Source organism: Azolla caroliniana, unplaced genomic scaffold (assembly GCF_043228905.1).
Source record: "Azolla caroliniana isolate FFs.n. ecotype wild unplaced genomic scaffold, voAzoCaro1.0.p SCAF_12, whole genome shotgun sequence".
NCBI classification, from domain to species: Eukaryota; Viridiplantae; Streptophyta; class Polypodiopsida; order Salviniales; family Salviniaceae; genus Azolla; species Azolla caroliniana.
The window spans coordinates 8,491,807-8,518,181 of record NW_028230447.1 but is presented as its reverse complement, the minus strand read 5'-3'; the positions used below and the strand labels follow the sequence as shown (position 1 = coordinate 8,518,181).

The window sequence follows — 26,375 nt, the reverse complement described above, 5'->3', positions numbered from 1 at the left end:
GCTCATGTATCGGCTCACCACTCCAACTGCATATCCTATGTCCGGTCTTGTACACACCATTGCGTACATCAAGCTTCCGACGGCAGAGGCATATGGTACTTTCATCATGTCCTCCTTCTCAGCCTTTGTCTTGGGGCTTTGCTTGCTGGACAACTTGCAGTTTGCCGGGAGGGTTGACCCGACCGGTCTTGCTTCCGACATGTTGAACCGGTGAAGCACCTTTGTCACGTACTTCTCCTGTGACAGCCACAACTGCTTCTTCTTCCGGTCCCGGATGATGTGCATCCCTAGTATTTTCCTCGCCAGACCCAGGTCCTTCATTGAGAAGGTTCGGTGAAGCGCCTTCTTCAGCGCCCGTATCTTGACCTGGTCCCGTCCGACGATCAACATGTCGTCCACGTACAGGAGGAGTATTAGAGAGTCTCCTCCTTCGAACTTCTTCACAAACACGCAGTGATCAGACTGCGTTTTGTGGTACCCTTCGTCGGTCATGAAGGAGTCGAACTTCCGGTACCATTGCCGGGGAGCCTGCTTCAGTCCGTAAAGGCTCTTCTTCAACCGGCATACCAGGTGCTCCTTCCCTTTCTTCTCGAATCCTTCCGGTTGCTGGATATAGATCTCTTCTTCGAGGTCACCGTGAAGGAATGCCGTCTTCACGTCCATCTGTTCTACCTCGAGGTCCATGCTTGCCGCTATGCTCAGCACCGTCCGGAGGGAGGTCATCTTCACTACCGGGGCAAATATCTCGTCGAAGTCGACGCCCTTCTTCTGCTGGAACCCCTTCACCACGATCCTGGCTTTGTATCTCGGGGGGTTTCCGGCATCTCCCGGTTTCAGCTTGAACACCCACTTGTTTCGAAGTGCCCGCTTTCCTTTCGGCAACTCCACAAGTTCATATGTGTGGTTCTCATGCAGGGAATCCATCTCCTCCTGCATGGCACTTAACCACCTGCGGCTATGGGTGTCAAGTTTTGCTTCTTCAAAGCTCTCCGGCTCCCCCTCGTCGGTTAGCAGCACGTGCTCTGGTTCCGGAAATCTCCGGGGGGCCCTTCTCTCTCTTAGAGGATATCTCCGTTCCGGAGCTTCGGTAACCGGCTCCTCCGTTTCCTCTTCATCCGAATCCATTTCGGGATCGGGGCCGGTTCCGGTATCAGTTTCATCTTCCTCGGCCGGTTCTGTTTCTTCACCGTCTTCGGCCGGATCCTCGAGTGCTAACCGGTCCCTTGCCGGTCGGGACTGCTCTTCGTAGAGTTGATCCTCACCGGTCGACTTGGAGCTCTTCATCCTCTTCTCCGACTCCCAGTCGGCGAGTGTCTTGTCCTCCATGAAGATGATATCTCGACTCCTGAATATCTTCTTGTCGACCGGGTCCCATACTCGGTAGCCGAACTCGTCGTCGCCGTAACCGAGGAATATGCATGGCCGGGTCTTTGGATCTAACTTTCCTCTCCGGTCCTTTGCCACATGCACATATGCGAGACACCCGAACACCTTCAGATGCCGGTATGATACTTCCCTACCGGTCCACACTCTCTGCGGCGTGTCTCCGTCCAAAGGTACTGAGGGTGATCTATTTATCACATACGTCGCCGTCGACATTGCCTCAGCCCAAAATCCCTTGGGTAATTTCGCATGCGCCAGCATACTCCGAACCCTCTCCATTATGGTCCGGTTCATCCTCTCGGCCAGCCCGTTCAGTTCCGGCGTCTTCGGCACAGTAAACTCGAGCCGGATTCCCTTCGAGCGACAGTACTCCTGGAACTGCCCCCGGTATTCCCCTCCGTTATCCGCTCGTATCGCTTTCAGCTTCTTGCCGGATTCTCTTTCCACTCTCGCGTGGAGTTCTTTGAAGACGCACAACACTTGGTCCTTTGTCTTCAACGGTGCCGTCCACAGCTTCCGGCTGTGGTCATCAATGAATGTCACGAAGTATTGGGCTCCGCCATGTGACTTCGTTTCTACTTGACACACGTCAGTGTGCACCAACTCCAATGGTGCGCTACGTCTCGTCGGTGGCCTTGAGTGGAAGGAGGTCCGGTTTTGCTTACCGGCCAGGCAGTCGGTGCACTTCTCCAGGTGCACATGCTTCACTGGAATAAGGTTGTCTTCTGCAAGCCTCTTCATCCCCTTCTCACTCATGTGGCACAGTCTTTTGTGCCACAGCTCACCGGCAGTGTCGGCTGCCACATTCAGCTCTTCCGGACATAGCCGGGAATTCATCAGGTACAGTGTGTTGACCTTCCGGGCCCGAGCCACTATCAGGCTCCCCTTGCTGAACTTCATGACACCGTTCCGGATGCTACCCGTGTAGCCTTCATCATCTAGCCTCCCGGCCGAGATCAGGTTCAATCGGACCTCCGGAACGTGTCGCACATCCTTCAGCAGCATCTTGCATCCGGTTGAGGTCATCAGCCACACGTCTCCTATGCCGGCTATCCGGCACGTACCTTCATTTCCCATCCGGACACAGCCGTGCTCACCGGCTGTGTAGGATGAGAAGTATTTCTTCTCCGGGGTCAGGTGGAACGACGCTCCGGAATCGACCACCCAAGTCATCTCTTCACCGGCAAGGTTCAGCTCCCTCTCTTCGGTAATGAGCATTATCTCTTCTTCACTTGCCGCGAGTGCCGTCGTTCCTTTCCGGTCCTGCCCTCGCCGATCCGGACCTCTCCGGTCCGTGGCTCCCCGGTAAGCACCGTTTCTCTCCGGTGACTTCTTCGAATCGGTGTCGTCGGCTCCGTTGTCCTTTCGGTAATGCCGACAATTCTTCCGGAAGTGCCCCGACTTCCCACAGTGGAAGCAGGTGGGTCTTCCTCTTGACTGCGACCGGGTCCCCGACTTCTCCCGTCTTTGCGGACTCCGGTTCCAGTATCTTCCCCGTTCGGATTCGGTAAGCAGCGCCTTCGAGTCGGAGGCCGGTTCTTTATCTCTCCGACGCGCTTCTTCGTTCAAAATACTTGTCTTTACCGTTTGTAGAGACAAGTTATCTTCGGTGCAGGAGGTGCTGAGAGTCACCACCAAGTTCTCCCAGCTTTCCGGCAATGTACACATCAGAATGATGGCTTGCATTGCATCCTCCAACGGGAACTTGATCGCCGCAAGCTGGTTCACGAATCCCATGAACGTGCTCACGTGTTCCACCATATTCTCGCCGTCCCAGTACTTGAGGTTCACTATCTTCCTCATCAGGGAGGTCCGGTTCAACGCATTCTTCCTCTCGTAGAGGCCCGACAGCTTCTTCCACATCTCATATGCGTTGGTGTCGTTCGCCACATGTTGTAGGACGCTTACATCGACATATTGCCGAATCGTCGCTACGGCTTTCCGGTTCAGGAGCTTCCACTCCGACTCTATTACTCCCTTGGGTATCTCGGCATTGTCGATCGGTTCGTACAGGTCTCGGACGATGAGAAGGTCTTCCATCTTTATCTTCCAGTCGGCGTAGTTCTGTGAGTTCAACACCATCATGCCCGGAGGCCCACTACCGCCGCCTTCCATTTTCTGTGTTACCGTCGCTCTGATACCACTTGTTGAAAAACAGTGCTCGGCCACAACCGAGGAGTAGGATCAACTCTCAGAAAACGGGAAATACAAAGTGCACGAGGACAATAGAGAGAAAGGTACACTGGATATTTTACGTGGAAAACCCTAAATGGGAAAAAACCACGGGAGTCCTCAAACTCCAACTATCACTATGAACAGGGATGTACACTGGTGAAGCTACAAGGCAACAACCTTGAGCTCACTGTCTTCGCCACAGGCGGCGGTAATACACAGAGGCAACGACCTCTTCCTCTCTTTCTCTCTCTCTCTCTCTCTCTCTCTCTCTCTCGGCTGCTCACACCTCGCATAAAAATTGAGCAACAACACAGACAAAACTGTTTGCCCTAAGTCATATTTATACACATATGACTTTCGGGCTATTTACAAATATAGCCTCAAGGGCCCTTGGCAAACATATTCACAGATATGTCCCCGCATCCGGATCTCTCTCCGGGTACATTCGTCATCCGGCTCCGTAACCGGGGTCTTCAGCATCCGGCTCCGTAACCGTGTACTCTTCATCCGGCTTCATGCCGGGTACTCTTCATCATCCGGTTCCGTAACCGCAACCGGGGTCTTCAGCATCCGGCTCCGTAACTGTGTACTCTTCATCCGGTTCCGTAACCGCAACCGGGCTTGCCGTCATTCATCTCCGGACATCCCATCCGGAGGGACCGAAATCCCAACAATTATCGAGACGGATTGCCTGCCGATTCTCGGCATGGTTTCCGGATGCGCAACCCCGGACCTGGCAATGCTCAGGTGGATAGCGTACATCAAGTCCCTGTGCCTGGAAATACGACACATTTCCGGGAAAGACAATGCCATGGCCGACATGCTTTCGAGGGCGCGATTCGACGATGAGGGCGGCATGGTTTCGGAGGACGAGGAAGTCGGCGTGGACTTCTTCGAGGCGTCTTACGTAACAACCGAGGGGGGGAGCACTCCGGCGCTTAAGGATTTCAACGAGAGCAAGTACGACGGGGAGTGGCTGCAGATTGGGGGATTCTTAAGGACCATGACGTCGGACGCGTCATGGACAAAGAACGATGCCAACCGGATCCGAAAGAAAGCGTACTGATTCTTTCTCCGGGACGGATACTTGTGGAAGCACCCGAAGAAGAGAAACGGCATCCCGCTTCGAGTAGTGGCGATGAAGGAGGAACAGGAGGAGTTGCTGAAGGCCTACCACGACAGCCCCTGGGCTGGACACCGTGGGACGTGGGCCACGTTCGAGAAACTAAAGGGGAAGTACTGGTGGCCCGGACTGTACCGGGACGTGCATCGGTTCGTGACAACTTGTGAGAGCTGTCAGATACACTCCATAGTCCGACATCGGGACGAGCTTCACCCTACATACCCTCCGGCCATCCACTTCAAATGGATGGTAGATTTGGTGACGATGCCGATGGGCGTAGGGCAGATGCGATATCTGGTGCTGGCCCGGGAGGACCTGACGAACCAGGTGGAAGGCCGAGCCCTGCAGAACAAAATGACCGCGGTCATGTGTCGGTTCCTGATCGAGGACGTGATATGCCGGTACGGGTGCGTCGGGAAGATCATGGCTGACCGCGGGGAGTTGGACGCCGAAGAGGCCGAGGAGCTGTTCGACCGGTTAGGGGTCAAGCTCTCGCTCACCACAGCGTACAATTCGGAGGCGAACGGGAAGGTGTAGCGCGGACACGGACCGATCATCAAAGCGCTAGTCCGGGCATGCGGAGGCCAGGTCGGGAACTGGCCACGACTGTTACCTTATGCCTTGTGGGCGGACCGGACAACGCACAGTTCGGTAACCGGGTTCATGCCGTCAGAGCTCATGTTCGGACAGAAGCCGATCATGCCGATGGAACGGACGATCTCCTCTTGAGCGACAGTGGACTGGAGAGACGAGATGAGCCGGGAAGAACTGCTAGCGGCGCGTATACGGCAGCTCGAGCGGAGGCCAGGGGACGTGGAACAAGCGGCGGAGAGACTTTGGACGGCGAGAATGAGGAACAAAGCCCGGTTCGACCGAACGCACCGGCTCCGACCAAAGAAAATCGAGGAAGGCGATTGGGTGCTAGTCTACGACAGCAGCCTCGACAACCAGCACCGGGCAACACAGAAGTTTGCAAAGCGGTGGTTCGGGCCTTACGTGGTAACGAGCGCCAACGACAACGGGACGTATCACCTGGCGGAACTCAACAGTACGAGGATTGGTGGTACCGGTAGCAGGGAAGTGGATCAAGGCGTTCAAGAAGCGCCACGACGGCGAACCGGATGTAAGAGGCCTGGACAGCGACGACGAACAGTCCGAAACGGAGGACGAACCGATGGACGAGGAACCGGAACCCAGACCGGTTTTCTCCAACCAGAACCCAATTTTGGCGCATACCGGTGGATGCGCGGTTAGGTGGGGGCAGATGTCGTGAAGAAAACCGTCCCTTAGCGCAATCGGTGCATAGCGCGCGCGAACCGGCTCTTCACGCGTGCGCGCCCTCTAATGTATATAATAGAGGATTAGGTACAAAGGTATATCCTAGGTAGTTAGATTCGGTAGGTAGGAAGTTAATGAGGGAAACGGCTCCCTTCTTGAAGCTATAAAGGAGAGGGAGACGCGGGGAGAAGGGATCGCGCATTGAGGAGGACGAAGTGCTGTCGGACCGTAACGGAACGCTTCTCCTCTGTTCATTCTCCATCGCTCTTCTCTGCAGGATTTCGGGAGCCTCGCGCTGCTTCGAGGAACGCCCGTGTGCTTCCGACAGCACCTCCATCCTATCCCCTTTCGTGCACAGACGAGCAGGCATCGGCATCTGTTTGCCGGCCTGTTCGGTTGTAACCGCTCGCGTGCTCTGTTGTTTTGTGTCATTTGTTAATATAGGAACATTCGTGTCTCTCTGTCTCTCTGTCCATTCGTGTTTTTTGCGTTGACGGGCCGTGTCCCTGTGTTTCTTTGCTCATACGTAACCGGTCGTCCCTCTCTTTCTCTTTCCCCTCCTATCACCTACTCTTCGGTTCAAGACCCCGGTGGTCCCGCCTCGTTTCTCCACGCACGCGCGTAGTAACGTGACAACTGTTGGGAAACAGGTCCCTCCAGATGGGAAGGGAGAAGATCAGTGCTGATGAACAAACTCGGCCGAGGCCGATAGGCCTCGGCCGAAACCGTATGAGGTGGACCCGGCCACGGAGAGCCGGATAATGCAGACCCCGTGAAGACCGGATGAAGAGTACCTGACTACGGAGAGCCGGATGATACAGACCCGGTGTGAACCGGATGAGGAGTACCCGGCTACGGAGAGCCGGATGGTGCAGGCCCGGTGTGAACCGGATGAGGAGTACCCGGCTACGGAGAGCCGGATGACGCAGACCCGGTGCGAACCGGAGGAAGAGACATATTCGTAAATATGTTTCTAAGAGCCCATCGAGGCTACATTTGTAAATAGCCGAAAAGTCACATTAGTATAAATATGACTTAGGGCAAACTTTATGTGTTGTTGTTATTTTCTGTTTTGCACAAGATTAGTGTGCGTAACTGTACACAAAGAGAGAGAGAGAGAGAGAGAGAAAGAGGTCGTTGCCTCTGTTGTAACCGCCGCCTGTGGCGAAGATTTGTGAGCATGAGGTCGGTGCCTCAATGAACTCACTGTTGTATATTCCTACATAGTGACAGTTTGCAGCCTATGGGCTGCCGTGGTTTTTCCCCTAGTTTGGGGTTTTCCACGTAAACCTCGTGTGTATTCTCTTCCTCTTCTTGTCATGTTTATTTCCCGTTTTCTGTGTATCATTCTAAGCTCGGTTGTGGCCGAGCGTCGCGCATAAGGAACGTAGGGTTCCCGACAACAACAGGGTGTCCCTTTGGAACACTTCACCAAAGGGGTGGTACGGTAAGGAATGTGCAGACCGTGATATAGGACCGATCCTTCCCGGTTACTATCCGGAATGATTAACTTGATACACGCGTATGATAATCACATTAAGCACAGAATGGTATTAACAAGATACACAATATGTAAAGACACAACACCTCTCTATTAATTATCCATCGTTCCTTACATCCTCTCCGGATCCTTTTATAGGTATTCGGCTGGGTTACAAATCGGTGCCAACCGACAATCGGTTATGAACCGATTCAGATCCGGATCGGCATACCGATTCTGGATCCATCCATCCGATCTTATAATTATCATAATTTAACTAATTACAACTCCCAAAACCGACTCCCCTTTCATACTCTAGCCTAACCGGCCAACACATGGCACGCCCGTGGGACAGTACATGTACGTCGAACCCACGGTTAGCCCCTTCATTCATCCTCCAGAATGTCCAGAATGCTCTGGTCCAGCGGTTCCAATGGTTCATCGGGTAGTTGCTCTATCTATTGTTGTTGCTCCTCCGGTTGTAGTTTTTGTTGTTGTTGTTCCTCCGGTTGTAGTTCCTATTGTTGTTGTTGGTGTCTAGCCTGCTCTCTATCACTGATGTTAATTGCCCCCGACATTTGCGATTCTATCTACTGTCTTCGCTCCCGTTCGTATCGCTCGAACTGGAGTTGAGTGCCAAGTTGGTCATCATCTAGTTGTTCTACTAGCCGCCAATTGTTCCCCTGCCAAGGACAAGAAATCGTCCGACAACTCCTCCCAGATGGTTACAATACTCTCCGCATCCATCTTGTAGAAGTTGTCACCATCCTTTCTTTGGTTCTCCGCATCCACTCGCAACATCTGTAATACCACCGCCTATTGTGCCTATTTTGATCACCATTGCACTGAGCTTTCACCAATCATACTCCTTGTTCGTTCTTTCCATGCCAACACAATGGCGCATATCCGGCGAGCCCCATCTTGGATTTGTCCTCTGCAGCCTGCTTTCCTCCTTTAACTTCTTTATCAGGCCCGGGGTTGCCTGTGCCTGCACCTCATATTCCAGGATTGAGTTTGATAAGTTGTCTGAACTCTGTTCAGCGCCATCTTTGCTCGTTCCGTCTCCTCATAATGTTGTCGGTTGAGCTCCATCCGGTCCCTTGCCGCTTCTTCCAGTGCCTTTCCCATGTCGACTGCCTTGGTCCGTTCTTCCGCCAATGCCTTCGTCGCCCTGTTGACTTCCTTCCGGAGTTCCCCTAGCTTCTCCTGCTATCGATCACCTTCTGCCATCAACTTCTTGTGCTCCGCATCCAAATGCTTGTGATCCCGGTGCAGTAAGTTCAAAATCCTCTGTCTTCTGCTTCAGCTTTTGGTTTATTTGGCGTCGGGCACGGTCTTCCCGGTCTTTTTGCTGCCGGAGTTCTTCTTTGAGCCGCTCGATTTCGGTTTCCGTTGATCGACAGAGCTTATCCTTCTCTTGTAGCAGCTTCTCCATTTCTTCCTTCAACCAGTCATTTAATTGGCAGCTTTTCTGGAGATTTTCTTCGAGTCTTCGTTTCTCATCCTCTGATGCCTTCTTCTGCTCTCGTTCTCTAGCCCTCAAGGCCTCCTGGGCTTCTAACTCTTCCCACTGAGTGGAGAGTTCTTGCTTCCGCGTGATGCTTGTATCTAGTGTTGTAGGAGCTACCGGCGTGTTATCTGTCTGCTCAATCACCAGCGCCACTAGTTCTGGTCCTGTCGGCCCCTGACTGACCTATCTAGTTGTTTGCTTTGGCCTTCTCAATTTCTTCCTCCATGCTCCGGATCCTTGACCAGACCTTCTCGAGTTCTTTGGTTGTGGCGAACAACCAATCCCATTGTGCTCTCTCTTCCGCTTCAATTTGGCTTACAATCCCGGCCACCTGCTCTCCGATCCATCGCAGCCATTGACTATCGGTGCCTTGTTGCCTTGCCAGTTCAGATTGTGGTGTTGGCTCTGCTCTCGCCACAACCCCTTGACCAGACCTTCTCAAGTTCTTTGGTTGTGGCGAACAACCAATCCCATTGTGCTCTCTCTTCCACTTCAATTTGGCTTATAATCCTGGCCACCTGCTCTCCGATCCATCGCAACCATTGACTATCGGTGCCTTGTTGCCTTGCTGGTTCCGATTGTGGTGATGGCTCTGCTCTCGCCACAACCCCTTGACCGGACCTTCTCGAGTTCTTTGGTTGTGGTGAACAAACAATCCCATTGTGCTCTCTCTTCCGCTTCAATTTGGCTTACAATCCCGGCCACCTGCTCTCCGATCCATCGCAGCCATTGACTATCGGTGCCTTGTTGCCTTGCCGGTTCCGATTGTTGTTTCTAGTAGCAACTCCTTTTCTTGTTGTGCCTGTCGACCCGGTGAGACTAGTACTTCTCTTTCCATTACTAACCGATCAAGCTCCGTTTCCTTCGTTGGCTCTGGTCCCTCAGAGCAGGTTGTCGGTGTGCTATCTTTTACCGATCCCGATTCGTCCCCCTTCTGCTCTACGTTGCTTCTCTTCTGGCGATGCAGGGGAGTGTCGGCGGGTTCTTCCTCCGCCTCCTCCTGTTGGGTTCTCATGTTTATCCCTTGAGCCAAGTTAGGCGGCTCTTGCTCTTGCCAACATAATTTGACTTTAAGAGGCCCAACCGGTTGCTCTACCGGTGCCTCTATCTCTGCCTACCTCTTCCGACTAGGCTGCTCCTTCCCTTTCTGTGATGAGCCTCCCTTTGTCCAACCGGGCGTGTGCTTGGCAAGGAGTTGTTGCCGCTTCGATGGCTTGTTTGGCATCATATCGGTCGTTCGGCCCCGTGTCTTTGCCTTGAATGTCAGCACTGGCAATACTAGGAGAATGAGCCATTGAGCCACTGTTGTCCACACCTTCTTGCCGTCTACCACCGATTGTATGGCCGCTCGCAAACAATCAGCGATGATTACAGGCCAATCCACCTTTACCCCTTTGTATGTGGCGATGATGAATCTGGCTTTGTTCTTTGGCATTGTCGTGGGTCGGGGGTGCACAAACCCATGCTCGTGGAGCACACGAGCTACTTCTCAGAACAAGGCGTCGTTGTCGCCCTGTGTCCGGTACGCTTTGTTGTCCAAGGAGTACTCCCCGAAGTACTTTGTTAGCGTCTCTGGAGAAGGATTCTCAATGGAGTAGATCCCTTCCTCTGGCAATCCGATTAAGGTGCAGATGGCCTCCTCCGCGATTACTTCTAGGTCAATCTTCTTCGCGACATTTTCCGCTTCTTCGTGCAAAGGTGCCTTTGCTATCCGTAGGAATCCCTCCAAGCCATGTTGCGTGAACCATTTCTTGGCCGTCTCAGAAAGCGCCATGGGCTCTAGCGTGTCCTCTGTTTCGGTGGTCGTGGAGAGCTTTGGTGTGCCTGTGGTAGCTTCAGGCGTTTGCCTAATCACCTGTATTCGCCTCTATGTGCTAAGTGCTCTGTGTTCGCCAAAAGAGAGAGACTCTGTTATGCGAAGGTTTTGTGTACACAAGCAGATAATAAGGTGTACTCCGCTTGTGTATGAACGCATAAAACGTCGTCAATCTCTCTACTACTTGACCGAGGAAATGTCCTCCTTGATCACTGATCAATTCTATCAGGCATCCATGCCAGCACCAAATGTACTCGTATAGGAACTTGGTTGTTGAGGTTGCGGTATTATCCCGGAGTGCCTTTGGTTCCACCCATTTTGTGCAATAGTCTGTTGCTACAATGATATACCGGTTCCCAATCTGCATTGCCGGAGGTTTGAAAGGTCTGACGAAGTCCAATCCCCATTTTTGAAACGGCTCTAGTGGTAACACCGGCTGGTGTGGCATCCTTGCTTGTTCTGTTGGTTGGCTCATCTGTTGACATAAGTCACATTCCTTTGCATACCGAATCGAGTCCTTCATTGTTGTAGGCCACCACAATCCATTTCGCCATATCTTCTTTGCCGTTGCTTCTCCAGCATAATGTCCTCTGGCGACTCCGGCGACTCCACAATGAGCTTCCCGTAAAATTGTCTCCTTTTCTTCGCTCCGAACCGCTCTTCGCCATATACCGTCCGCTCCCTTGTAGTACAGTGTATCCTGGAGTAAACAAAAATGTCAGCTTTGTACCGCCAACCGCTTCCGTTCGCCCTGGTTCAATTCTTCCGGGTGCAATCCGATGCTTAAAAACTTATGCATATTCGTCAACCATTTGTCCTCCTCGGCAACCGTCCCGTCCACCATATTCTCCGTTGTTACCCTAATCAGCTACGCATCCGGAAGGTCGTCTTTGACGCCGTCACCTACCTCTCCGGATTCTAACCGGCTCAAGTAATCCACGACCGCAGGTTGTATTGCCGGTCTATGGTAAATCTCGAATTCGAATTCCTGTGGAAGCAGCATCCATCGTGCTAGTTTGCCGGTTAGCGATGCCTTGGAGACTAAGTACAGTAATGTCGAATGATCCACATGAAATGAGAATTTCCGTCCCAGCAAGTAGTGACGGAACTTCGTTACGTTGTATATCATTCCCAAGGCTTCCCTTTCCGTTGTTCAATAATTCTGTTCCGACTGGGAGACCTTTCGACTGGCGTAGTAAACCGGTCGGTACCACTTTGGTTTGGTGAGCTGCATAAGAACGTTGCCGATCACGATATCAGATGCATCCACGAACACATGAAATTCCTTCGACCAATCTAGGGGTTGTACGACCGGTGCCTGGGACAACATTATTTTGAGCGCATGGTATGCCTTATCCTCCGGTTCTGTCCATTGGAAAGGTGTCCGATGTATAGCTGCATGTAGTGGTGTCACAAGCTATGCCACCGGATTTGCCCTAAAAACCGGCTCAAAGCTTTGGCGGTTGTTGGTGTTGGTGCTTCAAAAATGGCTTTAACTTTATCCGGGTCCATCACAATCCCGTCCTTACTCACAATATGGCCTAGTAGCATGCCGCTGGTTACCTCGAATACGCATTTCACTAGGTTCAGACTTAGCCGGTAACCTCTACATTTCTCTAGGCATAACTGGAGATGGTCAAGATGTTCTCCTTTCCTGCTGTACACCGCACAGTCATCCAAGAACACTTGCATAAATGCTTGGATAAATTCCCCGAAAATTTCCATGATGATTCGTTGGAATGTTGCCGGTGCCGTTTTCAGTCCGAACATCATCACGACCACTACAAAGACTCCCCATTCGGTGACGAGCGTTGTTTTCTACTGATCGTCCAGGTGCATCCTAATTTGGTTATACTCGTTGAATCCATCGAGGAAGCTATACACCTTGTGGCCTACTACTGCATCCAAGACTCCATTCATGAATGGGAGCGGGAATGCATCAGTGATAGTAGCGGCATTCAATTTCCGGTAATCCACACAGACCCGGATCTTTCCGTTTTTCTTCGGTACCACCACGATCGGGCTTAGCTAGCTGGTTTTCTTCACCGGTCGGACGAACCCAACCCGCAGCAACTTGTAGATCTCCTCTTTTACTTTAGCCCCATAATTTGGATTCATCCCGTAACGTCTCAGCGCTACCGGTTTCACATCCTTGCTTAAATGAATCTGGTGTTGATATAATTGCGGTTCCAGTCCCCACGTGTCTTCATATGACCACACAAATACGTCCCGGAATTCTTTCAATAATGTGACCATTGCCAATTTCTCCTCCGGTGGCATTTCTTTGGCCACCTGCATCGGTCTTGCTTCTTCGTTGGTTCCCAAATTCGCTTCTTCCAATTGTGATGCTTTCACCCATTGTGATACCGCCATCTCCCACTCTAGGGCCTCTTGTGCTTATCACAGTTCCCGGATCGTGTCCCTATCCGGCTCCTCACCGGCATCCTCCGGTTGCCCAATATACGGGGACACCGCCTCTGCTACGTCCACTTCGAACAGAGGGACTATCCTTGGGTTTTCATCAAGATAGTGATCTACCTCCTCATCGGCAAGCCCTTCCAGCATATTCAGCTTTCGGCATATAACAGTGTTACTTCCTTGCCTGCGCCCGCTTGAGGGTGCGTGGGTACTCTTACCTTAGTTTTCCCCCTTCGAAACGTAATGTTGTTCTTCTGCCAGTTTTGTTTAATGTGGGTTGTCCATAACCATGGTCATCCCAGCAACAATGGGTATGCTCCCTATGCATTCAACTGGAGGACAGCGGCAGAAATCCGGAAGGCATGGCCTCCAATTGTTACCTCCAAATCTCAGATCAATCCGGTTGGTCTTACTGAGCTAGTGTCCGCCATCCGAAGCCAGAACGGGCATGGTTCCCATTCTTGGATTCCAAGAGTGTTGCATGTTCGGAGGCTAATTACATTTACTCCCTATCCGCCATCGACTATCATCCCTTGTACTTCCCATCCTTTGATAATGGTGGTGATTGCGGGGCTACAGGTATCGACCACTGCCGGCCCTTCCTCCAGATTTGAAAAGAACGTTGGAGCCGGTGTGGGGTTTGGTGGGGCCCATGTTGATTTTAAACCATCGGTGAATTGGGGCACCAATTGCAGTAACCGACCCAGTGGTAGCATGATCTGGCATTCCTATAATGCCTGCCAGGTGGGGTTATCCTGTTGCGTCGTCCTTGAAGGTTCCTCCAATGCGTTCCTTTGCTCCTTCTGTTTGGTGACATTCTATTCATTTGCCTTTTCGATCCATTCCATTGCTTGTTTGCTTGTTTGCATTCACACCTAGTCACTACTCACACCTCTTTGTATCCACCACACTCACACTTACATTCACACTCATAATCGTATAACATTACACATACATATCAAAGCATTACATCTTTCACCCTCACTTATCACACTTATCAATCACCCGTACATCTCGTACATTAACACAATATGGCTGTCAGGAACAGTACGGAGACAGAGAAGGAATTAGTACTAAACGAAGGATTAGTACTATGAGAGGTGTAGAACTTCTTCGAGAGAAGGAAGGAGTGAGCGAGACGGAGAGAAAGAGAGAGATCGAGAGAGAGAGAGAGTGATGATAAGAAAGATATGTATTATATGAAGAGAATATACAATGGTGGCTAAAAGGCTTAAGACTGGCGTTGAACCAATTTGGTTCAACATAATGCCTAGTGCCCTCTTTTATAGTGTTTTCAGGAGTAATCCTGAAGCTTCTAGAATGTTCCAGAGAAATCTGGAATATACACTAATTTCCTATAATAAAATGTAAATGAAAATAATATCCTACGTATTACAATAGATGGTCTAATGGTAAAGAGCTCAACCCATATAGCCTAAGGTCATGGGTTCGAGTCTTGCCATATCATGACACTATCCCTCCTTTAAAACGACGAGTGTCACGAGTCGTCTTGGATTGAGGACCTGGTTTGTGTGGATATTGACGATGGAAGTCTTCAAGAAGAGCACGAGCATTGGTCACATTCTCGATCGGTTCCCAAGTACGTTCGTTGGGACTATAGCCTAGCCAATCGACTAGATAGTAGAGCTTGTTGCGAACAATCTTGGAATCAAGGATGGCGGCAACCTCGTACTCCGGCCCATCTTCAAGCTCGATCGAGGGTGGAGGTTGGATAAGACGTCCTGGGATGGTGCTCTCATGGTAGGGTTCAAGGAGAGAACTATGAAACACCGGATGTATCCAAAGTTGAGGAGGTAGATCGAGACGAAAAGCGACATCATTAATCTGTCCATTAATGCGGAAAGGACCTAATCGCCGATAATCCAACTTCTCACATGGGCGAGTAGTCTTGATGTGTCATCGTAGCAGCCACACCCGATCTCCAATATTAAAACTGGATGGAAGTCGATGACGATCCGCGTAGACCTTGTGTGTTTGTTGAGCTTGCTGGAGATGAGTAGATAAATCCGCTTGTATCTTGCGTAACCTCTCCAAACGATCCTCCGCGCACGGATTTGTGGACACCTCTGGGGTTTCAAGTACACTCCACCGGGGGTGACATCCCGTATAAGCATAAAATGGCGTAACTTTAGTAGATGCGTGGATAGAGTTGTTATAGGCAAATTCGGCGAAGTGGAGAATATTTGCCCAGTCGTCCTGATGATAACTGAGAAAGCACCGCAGATACTGCTCTAGCGTTTGATTTGTTCGTTCAGCTTGGCCGTCGGTTTGTGGGTGGTAGCCGGAGGAGAGGTTACAAGAGACCTTGAGCATGTTAAAAAGGTGCTTCCAGAATTTTGACACGAACTGGGGTCCACGATCGCTGATGATACTATCAGGAAGTCCATGATGCCGACATACTTCACGCATGACAATTTCGGCAGTGTCTTCACTGGAGATCTCCTTAGTACATGGCAAGAAATGAGTCATCTTCGTGTATCGATCGACCACCGTTAGAATCGCATTGAACCCCTTAGAGACTGGAAGATCTGTGATGAAGTCTAGAGCAATGGATTGCCACGGCTTGCTTGGAATTGGTAATGGTTCTAATAAACCATATGGATGATGCCTTGGCATTGTTTCTCTGCAACATGTATCACAAGTCCGAACAAAATCCTCGACAAATTGTCGCATACAGGGCCACCAGAATGATCGTTGTACTAAATGTAATGTTTTAGTACTACCAAAATGCCCAGTTGTATATGTGTCATGGTAGTTTTGAACTACTCGAAGGCGGCAAGAACCATTAGGAACATACAAAAGTTCTTTAAAGAAGAGTAATCCATCATGGTATTTGAATTGCCGATAGTCCGTACCTGGTGGTTGCGACTGTGAACACGACGCTCGAGAGGGATCAATTTGTGCTAGTATAGCTTGGGCGAACGCATCTGTCTTCAAGTCTTCACGTATGGTATCGATAACGCGTGAATCCATGGGCATGTCAAAGATTTGTGTTGCTTGTAGTCGTGCCGGTCCCAAGATGACTTGTTTTTGGTGCTAGATACGAACGTCGTGATAATGCATCTGCCTTCCCTTGGTGCTTCCCCGGACGATATGTAATTTTGAAGTCGAAACGCGTGAGGAAGTGGGCCCACCGAGCTTGACGTCGATTAAACACACGAGCATCCTGAAAGTAGGCAAGATTCTTGTGATCACTAAATACGGTGACTGGATGAGAGGATCCCTCCAGAAAATGCCTCCATTGCATAAAAGAATCCATTATTGCCAATAGCTCCTTATCATGAATTTCGTAGTTAATTTCGGCGGCGTCAAACTTGCGTGAGTAAAAAGCCACATGATGTAGCTTCTCATCATTCCCCTATTGTGACAGAATGCTCCCCAATGCAAAATCCGATGCGTCAGCTTCGATAATGAATGCTTTTTCCAGATCGACATGAGCTAGAATTGGAGCCGATGTAAATGCCTTTTTAAGACTCTCGAAAGCCATGTCCGTTTCTTCAGACTAGATGAACGGTTGTCCCTTCCTGATAAGTTGTGTGAGAGGTAGAACGATCTTTGAGTAATCTTGTATGAACTTCCGGTAAAAATTGACAAAGCCTAGGAAGCATTGCACATCCCGCACCGAACGCGGAGTCTGCCATTCTACCACCGTTCTGACCTTAGTTGGGTCCATGGAGATGCCTTCTGACGAAATGATGTAGCCGAGAAATTCCACTTGGTTGCACCCAAAACTACATTTTTCCAGCTTTGCATACAGACCATGTTCTCGAAGTCATTTTAGTACTAATAGTACATGAGAATCATGTTCTTCTTGGGTCTTTGAATAAACCAGTAGATCATCCAAATAGATGATCAAACAATCATCCAATAGATCTCGGAATATATCATTAGCCATGTGCTGGAAGACTGTCGGCGCATTAGTGAGGCCGAACGGCATGACCGTATACTCGAAGTGCCCATATCTTGTGCGAAACACGGTCTTCCATTCGTCTCCTGGTCAGATCCGTACGAGGTTATATGCTCCCCGTAAGTCGATCTTCGTGAAGAACCTGGCCCCATTGATCCGTTCTAAAAGACTTGAGATAAGGGGAAGAGCATACCTATTCCTGATTGTAATCTTATTCAAGCCACGGTAGTCTACAACGAGACGAAGCGATCCATCTTTTTTCTTGACGAAGAAAATGGGCGCGCCGGTTGGAGATTTTGAATGTCGAATGAAACGATTTTCCAAATTCTCCTCAATATAGGTCCGAAGGACTTCCAGCTCGGTTGGTGACAAATTGTAGATCGGTCCCCATGGCGGCTCTTTTCCCGGTTGTAAATCGATGGGGCAATTGTACGGTCGACGATGAGGAAGTGTGTTGGCTTGTACTTTATCGAACACATCGGCGTAATGACGATGCTTCTCGGGAAGTTGAACGGTGGATTCTTCTTTAGTGGTGCTGGAGGGGTTTACTGATATTGCAAAGAGGAACATTTCCTCCTCGCGCCCTTCTTTACGCAACTGACATAGCGAAATGGTTGCCATCTTCTGAGTTGTCCCTTGGGTTTGTCGACATCGGATTTCTCTTGTTCTCCAATCTATGTCTGGGTTATGTAACTCGAACCACGGTAATCCTAAACTATAGGATGTTCTGGGATACTAATAATATTAAATGATACTACACATGCTAAGTTATCTAGGACAATATTAATGGGCTCTGACTCTTCTATGATATTTCCGGAAGCAATGGGACGTCCATCAATGACTACTACAGAGGTTGGACACTGGAGTTTTCTTAGGGATATCTTATAAGCTTGAGCAAATTTCTTATCCATAAAGCAAGAGTTAGCTCCGGAATCTAGGAGTGCTAGGACATGTACTGGAGGGGTACTTTTAGTACTAACTATTACTTGGGCTACGAACACATCACTAACTTGCTTAGAGGGAATGGAACCACTAATGGGCTGCAGAGATCTAGGGCTGTCCAACCAAATGGCTCCTATTTTGGCTGGACTTAGTCGTTTAACTCTTCTTCTAACTGACTAAGGACATCAAATTTGTTTGCTAGATCTGGGTTATTAGTACTATTAGGAGTATCAGATATCCCTACTGAAATAGGCTCGGGTTTAGTACAATTAGAACTAGCGACTATTTGGTTTACCTCTCTTCTTGGCCTATGGGGGCAATTTATTGCGATATGTCCTGGTCCACCGCAGTAAAGACATAGTCGATTTGTACGGCGTCGCTGCTTTTCTTCTTCAGATAATGGCCCTCGACAGTGTGTAGTGTCAATCTCCATCGGAGTCGGAGTATTCGCTGGAGGCACATTATATGACTCCCTCGGAAAAGGTCTTGCTACCACTGAGGCGTAGGTGGGCTCTAATCTTGGCCTCAGCATCTGTAGCTGTCTTTCCGAACGTTGCTCAAAGAGGCGGTTGTCACATCTCACCGCGCGACTGATTGCTTCTGTTAAGGACTTTGGCTCTTCAGGGAAGGTCAAGAGTAAATCCTTGACGTCGTTGCGTAAACCATAACGGAATTGCTCCATCAACGCTTGATCATCCCAAGGGATATCGGCGGCGAGTAGGCGAAAATCTGCAGCGTATGCGGAGGCTGGACAGTTACCTTGGCGTAATCGCCGAATTTTGTTGATTGCGGTCCTGATGTTGTCAGTATCTCCGAAACATGCTTTAAACTCACCTAGAACCTCTTCATAATTGTTGAGTAACAGAGATTCCTTTTCTAATAGTGGAGCGAACCATGACAACGTTGAGCCACTTAACAAAGTGCCTACTAAACCCACTCGTGATGCATCGGTGGGATATCGGGAAGGATGCATTTGGATAACTAATCGTACCTGGTTAAGGAACCCTCTAAACTGCGATCGCGTTCCATTGAACTTCGTGGGAAGGCCAATCTTGGGTTCTTTATGAATCCCTTGTGTTCCGGGCCCTTGTTGTTGCATCGCTACGATGGTTGCTTCAAGTTGTTGCACGCGTAACGCAAGTTCCCCATGTTGTTGTTGCGTTTGCTACTTTTCTAAGGAGATTTGCTGAAGATCCCCCAGCAACCGTTGGTTTTCTTGTTCCAAAGCATGGAACTTCTCTTTCAAGCATTGAAATTCCGAGAAAACAGATTGATATTCTTCAGCGCTAACAGTGGCCATGGGATGAAAGAAAAGAGGAATAAGAGATTAGTAGGAAATGAGAGAGATAGAAGGTAGGCAAATTGGTTCAAACTGTCAGGAACAGTACTGAGACAGAGAAGGAATTAGTACTAAACGAAGGATTAGTACTATGAGAGGTGTAGAACTTCTTCGAGAGAAGGAAGGAGTGAGCGAGACGGAGAGAAAGAGAGAGTGATGATAAGAAAGATATGTATTATATGAAGACAATATACAATGGTGGCTAAAAGGCTTAAGACTGGCGTTGAACCAATTTGGTTCAACATAATGCCTAGTGCCCTCTTTTATAGTGTTTTCAGGAGTAATCCTGAAGCTTCTAGAATGTTCCAGAGAAATCTGGAATATACACTAATTTCCTATAATAAAATGTAAATGAAAATAATATCTTATGTATTACAATAGATGGTCTAATGGTAAAGAGCTCGACCCATATAACCTAAGGCCATGGGTTCGAGTCTTGCCATATCATGACAATGGCACGCCCGTGGGAGAGTGCCTTGCACGTCGATCCCACATGCCTTGATCATAATCTTTCTTCGACCGGAACTTCCATCAGTCCTCTCAATGATCGGAGCGCTTGACTCGAACATCTTTATGAAATTTGGCTTGACTCGAACATCTTTATGAAATTTGCTAGTTATGCCCTTGTGTTTTGTTTTTCCCTCTCTTTTGTTTTATTATTATGGTTATTGTAATTATTTATTTTTCCTTGGATTCTACTTGCAACGGGAAGCATTTCTTCTTGCTTCATGTGTTCTTCTTGCTTCATGTATTCTTCTTCTTCCAATCTTCTGCCTTTTCATCTTCTATCTTCTTTCTTTTTCCTCTTTCTTCTTCTTTCTCTGTCTCTCTTGCTCGCTTCTCCGTCTCTCCATTTCTTCCATGACTTCTTCCATTTCTCCTATCTTTCTTTCTCTTCTTCTCTGTTTGTGTTGCTCCTTCCTTTCTTCTCCTTAATGCTTTTTTTCTTCCTTCTGCTCTATTTCTCCTCGTTCTATGCCTGTTTTTGCTTCTTCTCCTTTTGAAGCTCCATAGTATGCATCGCTCGGTGGTTGTCGCTGTCTGTCTCTAGCTCTGCAACCGTCTCTATTCGGCGTGTCTCTGTATGGCCCGTCTAGCTTGCTGTCCGGTCATTATGTGCATTCTAGAAATCGGTCCGGCCACTATTCGACCGTCGCTATCGGGCTACTGTGAGGCCGACGCCACTGTCTTTGTTAGGGCCATCCGGTTGCCGCCACTCCGGTCGTTGCTATTCGGCCACTACTCCAACCGTTGGTTTTCTGGACACCACAATCCAGTGATCGTCCCGGCTTCATCATCATTCCGGCCATTCAACCCATCCGGTCATGTTTGTCTTTGATCTAGTGGTGACTTGCTGGATGTTCGCCACTTCCGCGACCACCATGTTGACTGCCGGTCATTTTTCGTTACTCTGTACCGGACATTGGTTGTTGTATTGTCCCTCCTGACGGCAATAGTAGCAATACGCCTTCCGTATATTGCTAGACTTGGCTTTTTGCATGTTACCCGGTTGAAATCTGGATACTACCCGGTTAGGCTCCTCTACTCTTCTTTGTTCCGCTTGAGCACTAGTTATGCTTCTGTCCGACTCTCATTGGTAATCCTTTGCCGGTTCCTGATGATCCTCTTTCCGAGCGTTCCATTTTTTATTATAGCGTCGGTTGTTCCGGTATCCTTGCCGGCGCCGGTCTTCATAGTCTTCCCGTTGATCCTCTCTTCTCTGATCATAGCCGAGGGATTAATCTCAATTATAACGATCGTCGTTATAGTCACGGCTTCTCTCGCTCCGGTCCTAGTCATAATCGTCTCATCGGTTACTGTATCGGACGTCTTGTACTGAATGGCATAGCATGCACTACGACCTCATCATGCACTCTATTGTTGAGTGCCCGGGGTTAAGGCACGTTGTGCATTGGACAGCCTAGCGAAAGCGTAGGTCCTCTTCGGTAGGGAGTGTTCTTTGGAGTGCTCCCATCGTCAACCACGAACTCGTTTTGTCCATTTCCATGACCCGATCAATGACCTGGTCTATTGTGTTGGTCCGAAAATCAATGACCACACACAAGGTTCAGAGAGGTTCCCGAAGCGCTACCAAAAATACCGCCTTCGCTTCTTCTTCTAGCAGTGCTCTGGTGAGTTGACTATGCATTGTCTAGAACCAGATAACGAACTGTTGAATAGTTTCGGACAGGTCCTGCCGTGTCGTATAAAATTGGCCGACAATCTCTCTTTGATCCACCTGTCGATGGAAGAAGCGTGGAAATCTAGTCTTTAAATCCTTAGACGTGGCAATATTGCCCGGGCGGTGCTTGGAGTGCCAACGTGCCGCGGGTCCCTCTAAAGTCATGCCGGATTCCTCAATTTTTGATCGTTCTACCTCGGCTTCGTTCAGTTGTTGGGAGACATGATTCGCCTCCCATGTTTGGAGAAACGCGTATACATGGGCTTTCGTGTCCGGGTCATCCTGATACTTTGGATATTGGTACGGCATTGTGTCATCGTCTTCTTGTGCTGTCGGGACCGGTGTCGGAACTCGCTCCTCCTGTTTCGTCGGTGACTCGTGTTGTGGTGTCGGAACTTGTTCCTGCTCTTGGTATTCCGTACCGATGGTTTTGTCTGGAGCCTCCGGTTTTGTTGTTTCCGGCTCCAATTTTGGTATGTGGTCCCACTCGTCGTCTTTCGGGTCATTTGGGGTATCATGGCTACTACGATAATTCGATTGGACGTTGTGTTCATCGTCCGAATCCGATTCGATGGCGGAGAACGCTTCCGAACCGTCATCTCTTGCAGCAAGTGTCTACAGAATGGACTCCACATCCTGCAGACTACTTCCTTCATTCGAGTGGTGATTCTGTTGCAATCGGAGTGACTCCTCCGCGACCCGCCGAATCACTCTGGAAAAAGACTGATCCGAACGGATCTCCCCTGTCGCCTGCTAGTAGGCCTCCCACTTCCGCAGTCTCTCGGCGAGTCTTCTTTCTCACTCGGCCATTGGGTCGTTCGTTGGTATATTCATCCGTTCCCCCGTTGTTCACTGCACTTTTTGTAGGAATCGTGGTTGCCAAAACTGTGTTGTCACCGGGTTGGACAAGCCACTAACACAGGGTGTCCCTTGGAACACTTCACCAAGGGGGTGGTACCGTAAGGAATGTGTAGACCGTGATACAGGACCGATCCTTCCTAGTTACTATCTGGATTGATTAACTTGATACACTCGTATCATAATCACATTAAGCACAGAATGGTATTAACAAGATACACAATATGTAAAGACACAGCACCTCTCTATTAATTATCTATCGTTCCTTACATCGTCTCCAGATCCTTTTATAGGTATCCGACTGGGTTACAAACCGGTGCCAACCGGCAACCGGCTACGAACCGGTTCAGATCCGGATCGGCATATTGATTCCCAGTCCGTCCGTCCGCTCTTATAATTATCATAATTTAACTAATTACAAATCCCAAAACCGGCTCCCCTTTCATACTCTGGCCTAACTAGCCAACAGTTAAGGAAATAGAAAACATTGCAACCTATTTTCTAGCAAAGTTAGATTGAACTCGACTTGCTTTGCCAATTGCATGGTGTAATGACGACATACATTTTGGCCTTACAAGGATTCGAGCTCAAGACGTCTTGGTCTATATGTTAGACCTTTAACCATTATACTAACATATATGATGTATAGTTATAATAAATGTATTATTAGTTATTACAAGACATTTAGAGTATTCTAGAACATTCTAGAACATTCTAGGATATTCCATGATTATATTAAATATCATAAATATCTAAAATATTCTAGAACTTTCCAGAATACTCCATAAGGACCTATAAATAGGTGTCTATTCATTCATCACAACTCATTCGGTTCAAACTGTCGTGACTTGAGAATAGAAAACGCCAAAGTCTTGTGGATGCCAAAATGTCCAGCCATTGGTGTATCATGACATTGTTGCAAGACTTGGAGTCGAGAAGGACCATCAGGCACATATAAGAGATTTTGTCGAAAAAGTAAACCATCATGCCAATTTAACTGGTTGTAGTCTTGACGAGGATTTTGAGATTGTGAACAAGAAGCACGATCTGGGATAATATGGCTCAGAATATCTTGGGTGAATTCATCAGTCTCAATATGCTCCCGAATGGAGTCTAAAAGACTTGAATCCTCGGGTGTGTCTATAGCATGAAAAGCCATTAGTCGTAGACGATCAGGACCCAAGAGGATTTGCTTCTGACTTTCAAATGCGGCCTCTCCTAGTTGAAGTTCCATATATGAACGTCGAGATAAAGCATCTGCTTTGCCTTGTTGCGTCCCAGGGCGATATAGAATTACGAAATCAAAACGAGTTAAAAACTGCACCCAATGAGCTTGTTGACGACTCAAGACCCGAGCACTTTGGAAGTACGTTAGATTTTTGTGATCATTATAGAATATGATTTGTTGAGACGAACCCTCCAAAAACTGACGCCATTGTTGAAAAGAATCCACAATGGCAAGAAGCTCTTTGTCGTGAATCTCATAGTTGATTTCTGCAGCTTCGAATTTCCGTGAATGAAAAGCCACAGGGTGCAGTTGGCCATCATTGCTAATCTGGGATAATACGCTTCCTAGTGCGAAGTCAGATGCATCAGCTTCCAGTATAAAGCGCTTCAATGGATCAACATGCATCAAAATTGGTGCGGATGTAAATGCTTGCTTTAATCCTTCAAATGCAGAGTTTCCATTTATACTCCACACAAATGGTTGATTCTTCTGTGTTAGTTGAGTGAGGGGCAATACGATCTTTGAATAATCTTTGATGAACTTGCGATAAAAGTTTGCGAACCCTAAAAAACATTGTACATCTCGCACAGATTGTGGTGTTTGCCAATCCAAAATTGTTTGAACCTTTGCTGGATCCATAGAGATGCCATGTGAAGAGACTATGTACCCCAAAAATTCCACTTGACGCTGATCAAAGCTGCACTTCTCCAATTTTGCATAGAGACCATATTCACGCAACCGTTGCAAATCTTGTCGAACGTGTATATCATGATCCTCTTGAGTTTTTGAGTAGATCAAGATATCATCTAGGTAAATTATGACGAAAATATCGAGGAAATCTCGAAAAATGTCATTCGCCATATGTTGGAAAACTGTTGGTGCATTCGTGAGACCAAATGGCATCACTATATACTCAAAATGGCCATAGCGAGTACGAAAAGCAGTCTTCCATTCATCCCCAGGACGAATTCGAACAAGATTGTAAGCACCTCGAAGATCTAACTTTGTGAAATACTTAGCTCCATTGAGGCGTTCCAGAAGGCTCGAAATCAATGGTAGAGCATATCCGTTTCGAATAGTTACTTTATTCAATCCTCGATAATCCACGACCACACGAAGCGAACCATCTTTCTTCTTAACGAAAAATATGGGTGCGCCGGCAGGAGATCTTGAATGCTGGATAAACCCATTCGCCAAGTTCTCATCAATATATTCCCGAAGAACCTCTAACTCTGTGGGTGAAAGGTTATAAATTGGCCCCCATGGAGGCTCTTTTCCGGGCTGCAAATCAATCGGGCAATCATATGGTCGATGCTCTGGTAGTCTATTGGCCTTCACCTTATCAAAAACATCGGAGAATTCTATATATTTCTTCGGTAGTTGGACCCCCGATTCTTGTGAGCTCGATGTGGGAGTTGCTAAAACTGCGAACACCAACATGTCTTCCTTTCGTCCTTCCTCACGTAATTGATGTATAGAGATTGTCGAAATCTTTTGGAATGTCATATCCTTTGTTGGAGTTTTAAGAGGCTTAGAATGTATTGTGACTTCTTCGATGGTTCTTTTTCTCCAATCAATAGTTGGGTTATGTAGCTCAAACCATGCAAGACCAAGAACTAGCGAGTGCTCTGGACTACTAATAATGTTGAATGAGATGACACTAGCCAAATTGCCTAGGACTACATGAATTGGTTCAGACTCTTCAACTATATCACATGATGCTATGGGGCGTCCATCAATGACTCCGACTGACACTGGGCTTGGGAGCTTATGCAACTGAATATTATGCATTACAGCAAACTCACGATCCATGAAACAAGAGTTGCCTCCAGAGTCTAAGAGGGCAGAAGCTGGGACTCGATGGCACCTCGATGTGTTAAGTGTTGAGAATCGATGCTCTGATTAACCTTCACCACTCGGCCACAACCGAGTAGTCGCGAATCAATGCAGCAGAAAATAGGAAACACAGAGAAAGACACGATAACACAGGGATTAACGTGGAAAACCCTATACGGGAAAAACCACGGGAGTGCAAGACTCCAAACCAAAACTATGCACAGAGAAATATACAATGGCGAGCTGCAAGGCAACGACCTTGAGCTCGCTGTCCTCGCCACAGGCGGCGGTATTACACAGAGGCAACGACCTCTTCGTCTTTCTCTCTCTCTCTCTCTCTCTCTCTCGGCTGCTCTCTTCACTCTCTCTAAGTGAAAACAGAAAATGAGCAACAACATCATCTGTTTGCCCTAAGTCATATTTATACACATATGACTTTCGGGCTATTTACAATTATAGCCTCAAGGGCCCTTGGTAAACATATTCACAAATATGTCCCCGCATCCGGATCTCTCTCTCCGGGTACATTCGTCATCCGGTGTCGGGGTAGTTGTGGTTCGTGCGGCGAAGTCGCGGGGACTAAGGTTAAGGGGAGTTGAAGAAACTTAAGTTTAATAAGGCTTGTATGGTGATGATAGAATGGTTAAGGATAGTAAGATGAAGAGTTACAAGTAATGTGTGTGTGTGTGTGTGTGTGTGTGTGTGTGTGTGTGAGAGAGAGAGAGAGAGAGAGACGAGCATAGATAAAAGATAGAGACAATGTATGATTCAAGGAAGAAGATTGAGACAAAGTATGATTCTAGAAAGAAGATTGAGACAAAGTATGATTCAAAGAACAAGAGTATATGATATAAACATGATGTATATTAAAAATATAAT

At 48.4% G+C, this 26,375-nt stretch overlaps 1 protein-coding gene across 1 annotated transcript in view; it reads right to left on the bottom strand.

Moving 5' to 3' along the window:
- Positions 1-606: 606 nt before the first annotated feature.
- LOC147857032 (uncharacterized) overlaps positions 607-26,375 on the bottom strand; it is a 50,543-nt gene continuing 24,774 nt past the window's right edge. Inside the window, exon 5 of the transcript XR_015530637.1 lies at positions 607-620. The gene's annotated coding sequence lies outside the window, so the exon portion shown is untranslated. The remainder of the gene's footprint in view (positions 621-26,375) is intronic.